This window comes from Oryctolagus cuniculus, chromosome 17, assembly GCF_051225735.1.
Source record: "Oryctolagus cuniculus isolate XC-2025 breed Fujian yellow rabbit chromosome 17, ASM5122573v1, whole genome shotgun sequence".
Classification (NCBI taxonomy): domain Eukaryota; kingdom Metazoa; phylum Chordata; class Mammalia; order Lagomorpha; family Leporidae; genus Oryctolagus; species Oryctolagus cuniculus.
The window spans coordinates 50,649,981-50,657,108 of NC_142883.1; the positions used below are offsets into that span (position 1 = coordinate 50,649,981).

Genomic DNA, 7,128 nt, shown 5'->3' on the forward strand with positions numbered 1-7,128 from the left:
CGGCGGCCATTGGAGGGTGAACCAACGGCAAAGGAAGACCTTTCTCTCTGTCTCTCTCTCTCACTGTCCACTCTGCCTGTCAAAAAAAAAAAAAAAAAAAAACATGGCAATGAGAGAGCTTGGATTCGGTCTGCCTGATTAGGGCGATAAGCACCAGCAGGCAGCTCGACCAGAGTATGAGCTGCAGGTCACCGAAGATAGGCACGAACCAACACTAATAAGTCTCCCCCACAATACGGCAATGAGAAGGCTTGGATTCGGTTTGCCTGATTGTTAGGGCTTGTAAGCCCCTGCAGGCAGAGCAGAGCATGCGCTGCAGGGCACCGAACACAGGCACGCATCAGCGCCTAAAAACCTCCTCACAACATGGCGAAGAGAGGACCCGGATTCGGTTTGCCTGATTGATAGAACTTGTAAGAACCTGTGGCAACTCTAGCAAGTAGAGAAGAGTGTGTGCCGCGGGACACCGAAGACAGGCGCGTATCAATGCCAAAAAATAAAAAGAAAGGGGGATCTGTGGGGAGCAATTCGGACTATACTGTTACTGGAATTAAGACTTATTCTATGCATCTGCTCTCCCACAATATGGCGCTGGGAGAGAAGAAAGAGGCTTCTACACAGCTGCCTCCAGTTCAGCCAATAAACTGTAGGACTTGCTCCTGATTGGAGAGCAGCGTACTCGGCGTGTGGGCAGCCGAGTTGGGATTGGCAGAGGAGGACTATAAAGGAGGAGAGAGACGGCATTCACCAGGAACATCTACGGGGAACATCTATGGGGAACATCTATCTGAAGGAACACCTGTGCAGCCCCCAGAGAGCCGGCCGGCGGTGTGCCGCTCCCCTGCGGAAGTGGGGAATGTGGCCAGGGGGAACTGCCCTTCCACGGAGGTAGAAGGGACAGTAGCCAACCCGGGAAGAACCAGCAGCAAACCCGGGGAGGGCCGAGCAGACGAAAGAACAGCGCAGGGTCCTGTGTCGTTCCTCCACGAAGACGGGGAGCGACATAATGGTGCCGTGACTCGGATATGAAGCCTAGGCAGGGTTTAGTGTCGTTCCTCCATGAAGAGGGGGAGCGACATAATGGTGCCGTGACTCGGATAGGAAACTTAGGACGGATAGGAAACCTAGGAGGGAAGAAACGGGAAGAAGCAGGAAAATACCGGAGAGAGAGACTAGCGAAGAGCCTAGGGGAAAGCCGGACGAGAAAGGTGCCGGAAGAAGCTATTGAAAGCCTAGGCATAGACTCGGATATGGACTGTGGGAAAGAAGTTAGGATTGAAAGCGAAAGTGAAAGCTTTCATAGACTCGGATGCGGACTATGGCGGGGAAGCTAGGAGATTGAAAGCGAAAGTGAAACCTGGAGGAGGCTTGGACTCGGATACGGACTGTGGGGAGTAGCCAGGAGAAATGAGAGGAATATTGTTGGAAGAAAACTTAAGGAAACATACCGGGTAGAGAAAAATGTTAGGGAGGATGAAGCCGCGAGTGCAGGCCGAGGCGGAGATATAAGCCACCTTGGAATTCTTCAAGTCACCCCGGGGAGCAAGAGGCGAAGATCTGGAACCAGAGGCAGAGACGTGGGCCGCCAGGTTGAAATTCGCCAGGTTAGTCCGGGGAACTTGGACTGAATGCCGGTGGTGGCGGAAACATTCGCGGAAGCCGCTGCGTGCAGAGAGAGCACGGGGCGTGAATAGATGGGGAACGCGGGGCTGGCGCGAGGCCGTGGTGCGGGCGCGAAGTGCGTGGAGACCGCGGAGCGTGCGCGCAGAGCCGGGAACCCGCCGGCGGGGCGAGGCGCCGGGAAGCCGTGCAGAGCCGGGAACCCGCCGACGGGGCGAGGCGCCGGGAAGCCGCGCAGAGCCGTGAAGCTGCCGCGGGGCGAGGTGCCGAGAAGCTGCTGCGGGGCGAGGTGCCGAGAAGCAGCCTCGGGGCGAGCGCCGCCGGGAAGCCGCAGGGATAAGAGAAACAGAAGTTTAGAAGTAGAATGAGAGAAATAGGAATGCTGGAAGATAGAAGTGGAGTGGGAGAAATAGGAATGCCCGGAGATAGAGAAATAGAGAAATAGAAAGGCCTCCCCACAACATGGCAATGAGAGAGCTTGGATTCGGTCTGCCTGATTAGGGAAGTGGTGAGCACCTGCGGGCGGCTAGCAGCTTATGCGCCGCAGGTCACCGAAGACAGGCACGTTATCAACACCAATAAGTCACCCCACAACATGGCAATGAGGGCCGGCGCCGCGGCTCACTAGGCTAATCCTCCGCCTAGCGGCGCCGGCACACCGGGTTCTAGTCCCGGTTGGGGCACCGGATTCTGTCCCGGTTGCCCCTCTTCCAGGCCAGCCCTCTGCTGTGGCCCGGGAGTGCAGTGGAGGATGGCCCAGGTGCTTGGGCCCTGCACCCCATGGGAGACCAGGAAAAGCACCTGGCTCCTGGCTCCTGCCATCGGATCAGCGCGGTGCGCCGGCCGCAGCGCGCCGGCCGCGGCGGCCATTGGAGGGTGAACCAACGGCAAAGGAAGACCTTTCTCTCTGTCTCTCTCTCTCACTGTCCACTCTGCCTGTCAAAAAAAAAAAAAAAAAAAAACATGGCAATGAGAGAGCTTGGATTCGGTCTGCCTGATTAGGGCGATAAGCACCAGCAGGCAGCTCGACCAGAGTATGAGCTGCAGGTCACCGAAGATAGGCACGAACCAACACTAATAAGTCTCCCCCACAATACGGCAATGAGAAGGCTTGGATTCGGTTTGCCTGATTGTTAGGGCTTGTAAGCCCCTGCAGGCAGAGCAGAGCATGCGCTGCAGGGCACCGAACACAGGCACGCATCAGCGCCTAAAAACCTCCTCACAACATGGCGAAGAGAGGACCCGGATTCGGTTTGCCTGATTGATAGAACTTGTAAGAACCTGTGGCAACTCTAGCAAGTAGAGAAGAGTGTGTGCCGCGGGACACCGAAGACAGGCGCGTATCAACGCCAAAAAATAAAAAGAAAGGGGGATCTGTGGGGAGCAATTCGGACTATACTGTTACTGGAATTAAGACTTATTCTATGCATCTGCTCTCCCACAATATGGCGCTGGGAGAGAAGAAAGAGGCTTCTACACAGCTGCCTCCAGTTCAGCCAATAAACTGTAGGACTTGCTCCTGATTGGAGAGCAGCGTACTCGGCGTGTGGGCAGCCGAGTTGGGATTGGCAGAGGAGGACTATAAAGGAGGAGAGAGATGGCATTCACCAGGAACATCTACGGGGAACATCTATGGGGAACATCTATCTGAAGGAACACCTGTGCAGCCCCCAGAGAGCCGGCCGGCGGTGTGCCGCTCCCCTGCGGAAGTGGGGAATGTGGCCAGGGGCAACTGCCCTTCCACGGAGGTGGAAGGGACAGTAGCCAACCCGGGAAGAACCAGCAGCAAACCCGGGGAGGGCCGAGCAGACGAAAGAACAGCGCAGGGTCCTGTGTCGTTCCTCCACGAAGACGGGGAGCGACATAATGGTGCCGTGACTCGGATATGAAGCCTAGGCAGGGTTTAGTGTCGTTCCTCCATGAAGAGGGGGAGCGACATAATGGTGCCGTGACTCGGATAGGAAACTTAGGACGGATAGGAAACCTAGGAGGGAAGAAACGGGAAGAAGCAGGAAAATACCGGAGAGAGAGACTAGCGAAGAGCCTAGGGGAAAGCCGGACGAGAAAGGTGCCGGAAGAAGCTATTGAAAGCCTAGGCATAGACTCGGATATGGACTGTGGGAAAGAAGTTAGGATTGAAAGCGAAAGTGAAAGCTTTCATAGACTCGGATGCGGACTATGGCGGGGAAGCTAGGAGATTGAAAGCGAAAGTGAAACCTGGAGGAGGCTTGGACTCGGATACGGACTGTGGGGAGTAGCCAGGAGAAATGAGAGGAATATTGTTGGAAGAAAACTTAAGGAAACATACCGGGTAGAGAAAAATGTTAGGGAGGATGAAGCCGCGAGTGCAGGCCGAGGCGGAGATATAAGCCACCTTGGAATTCTTCAAGTCACCCCGGGGAGCAAGAGGCGAAGATCTGGAACCAGAGGCAGAGACGTGGGCCGCCAGGTTGAAATTCGCCAGGTTAGTCCGGGGAACTTGGACTGAATGCCGGTGGTGGCGGAAACATTCGCGGAAGCCGCTGCGTGCAGAGAGAGCACGGGGCGTGAATAGATGGGGAACGCGGGGCTGGCGCGAGGCCGTGGTGCGGGCGCGAAGTGCGTGGAGACCGCGGAGCGTGCGCGCAGAGCCGGGAACCCGCCGGCGGGGCGAGGCGCCGGGAAGCCGCGCAGAGCCGGGAACCCGCCGGCGGGGCTAGGCGCCGGGAAGCCGCGCAGAGCCGTGAAGCTGCCGCGGGGCGAGGTGCCGAGAAGCTGCTGCGGGGCGAGGTGCCGAGAAGCAGCCTCGGGGCGAGCGCCGCCGGGAAGCCGCAGGGATAAGAGAAACAGAAGTTTAGAAGTAGAATGAGAGAAATAGGAATGCTGGAAGATAGAAGTGGAGTGGGAGAAATAGGAATGCCCGGAGATAGAGAAATAGAGAAATAGAAAGGCCTCCCCACAACATGGCAATGAGAGAGCTTGGATTCGGTCTGCCTGATTAGGGAAGTGGTGAGCACCTGCGGGCGGCTAGCAGCTTATGCGCCGCAGGTCACCGAAGACAGGCACGTTATCAACACCAATAAGTCACCCCACAACATGGCAATGAGGGCCGGCGCCGCGGCTCACTAGGCTAATCCTCCGCCTAGCGGCGCCGGCACACCGGGTTCTAGTCCCGGTTGGGGCACCGGATTCTGTCCCGGTTGCCCCTCTTCCAGGCCAGCCCTCTGCTGTGGCCCGGGAGTGCAGTGGAGGATGGCCCAGGTGCTTGGGCCCTGCACCCCATGGGAGACCAGGAAAAGCACCTGGCTCCTGGCTCCTGCCATCGGATCAGCGCGGTGCGCCGGCCGCAGCGCGCCGGCCGCGGCGGCCATTGGAGGGTGAACCAACGGCAAAGGAAGACCTTTCTCTCTGTCTCTCTCTCTCACTGTCCACTCTGCCTGTCAAAAAAAAAAAAAAAAAAAAAAAAACATGGCAATGAGAGAGCTTGGATTCGGTCTGCCTGATTAGGGCGATAAGCACCAGCAGGCAGCTCGACCAGAGTATGAGCTGCAGGTCACCGAAGATAGGCACGAACCAACACTAATAAGTCTCCCCCACAATACGGCAATGAGAAGGCTTGGATTCGGTTTGCCTGATTGTTAGGGCTTGTAAGCCCCTGCAGGCAGAGCAGAGCATGCGCTGCAGGGCACCGAACACAGGCACGCATCAGCGCCTAAAAACCTCCTCACAACATGGCGAAGAGAGGACCCGGATTCGGTTTGCCTGATTGATAGAACTTGTAAGAACCTGTGGCAACTCTAGCAAGTAGAGAAGAGTGTGTGCCGCGGGACACCGAAGACAGGCGCGTATCAACGCCAAAAAATAAAAAGAAAGGGGGATCTGTGGGGAGCAATTCGGACTATACTGTTACTGGAATTAAGACTTATTCTATGCATCTGCTCTCCCACAATATGGCGCTGGGAGAGAAGAAAGAGGCTTCTACACAGCTGCCTCCAGTTCAGCCAATAAACTGTAGGACTTGCTCCTGATTGGAGAGCAGCGTACTCGGCGTGTGGGCAGCCGAGTTGGGATTGGCAGAGGAGGACTATAAAGGAGGAGAGAGACGGCATTCACCAGGAACATCTACGGGGAACATCTATGGGGAACATCTATCTGAAGGAACACCTGTGCAGCCCCCAGAGAGCCGGCCGGCGGTGTGCCGCTCCCCTGCGGAAGTGGGGAATGTGGCCAGGGGCAACTGCCCTTCCACGGAGGTGGAAGGGACAGTAGCCAACCCGGGAAGAACCAGCAGCAAACCCGGGGAGGGCCGAGCAGACGAAAGAACAGCGCAGGGTCCTGTGTCGTTCCTCCACGAAGAGGGGGAGCGACAATGATAGATACGATGGATGCATGGATGCATGGATGGATAGACTCCAAAGAGTCTAATGGGACAAATGAAGAAAATGAACCAGGCGTACAATGCAGATCGTAATCCTGTATCAGTGTTAACTACCCGATTATTGTGACTGTACCGTGCTTGCGACGATGTTAACATTAGGGAAATCTGGGTGAAGCAGACGGGAATATTCCGTGGTCATTCTGCAGATTTGTTCAACCTAGAACTGTTCCAAAACAGAAATTTTAAGATAAACTTCCCCCCATAAGATCCCAAGTGTTGAATATTCAAACACGAGCTGTTTGCAGTGCAGCAACGTAAGACTTCCACATCACTCTTTTTTTTTTAAGTTAACAATAAATTTTTATTTAAGGAAGTCCCCATGTTGCAGTTCCTTCCATTGTCCAAAGTCATCTAGTTAGCTCTTAAATCTTCAAGCCCTTTGGAACAAACTGATGCTTAATTCACAGTTGTCATATCAGCCCACAATTTCTAGTCTGTTAATCCTCACTTGAATTACATAATAATTTCAAAATTCCACCTAAAATCTTTAGAATATAATTTCTTCAAGCAATGTACTCTTGGGTTCTAGAAAGGACTAATTGCAGAAAATATGCTGTAGAAATATTTGTAGAAAATAATTGTAGAAAATATTGGCAAATGACCTAGAATATGAAATCTTATAAAAGTCAACATAAACACCCTTCGCAACACAATTTTAGAATTGTTACAGGACTCATTGTCACCACTGCAATTCATTGGCTGTGATGGAAGCATAACCTGTGTCTCAATTTTAACAGTTTTTGGACACCGTGATCAACAGTGTCCATGTCACTCTTGGGATGTAAACCGGAAGTGCTGCGACAGCCAGCTCCCGGGCTGCGGGTCTTCCAGAGCCGTCACGTTTGGCCCGGCAGACAGGCTTGAGAGAGGGAGAGGGAGAGGGAGAGGGAGAGGGAGAGGGAGAGGGAGAGGATGGCCAGGGCCAGGAGGTTCCCGGGGTGGGAGGCATAGGATTTCCCAGTACGTGTGGCAAGGACACCCAGCCCCCTTTTCTGACTAATGGCAGACAGACTGACCCTATAGAAATACAGAACCTGGATTGGGCGAGGGGAGGGGGGACATGCTGGAAGGGGGACACGCAGGTGAGGAGG

The 7,128-nt window shown here is 54.6% G+C and overlaps 1 non-coding gene across 1 annotated transcript; it reads right to left on the bottom strand.

The window, feature by feature from the left end:
* Nucleotides 1-6,696: 6,696 nt before the first annotated feature.
* On the bottom strand, nt 6,697-6,819 carry LOC127484531 (small nucleolar RNA SNORA1). Its single transcript, XR_007911592.1, has one exon. It is a non-coding gene; the product is annotated as a small nucleolar RNA SNORA1 (small nucleolar RNA).
* Nucleotides 6,820-7,128: the final 309 nt, after the last annotated feature.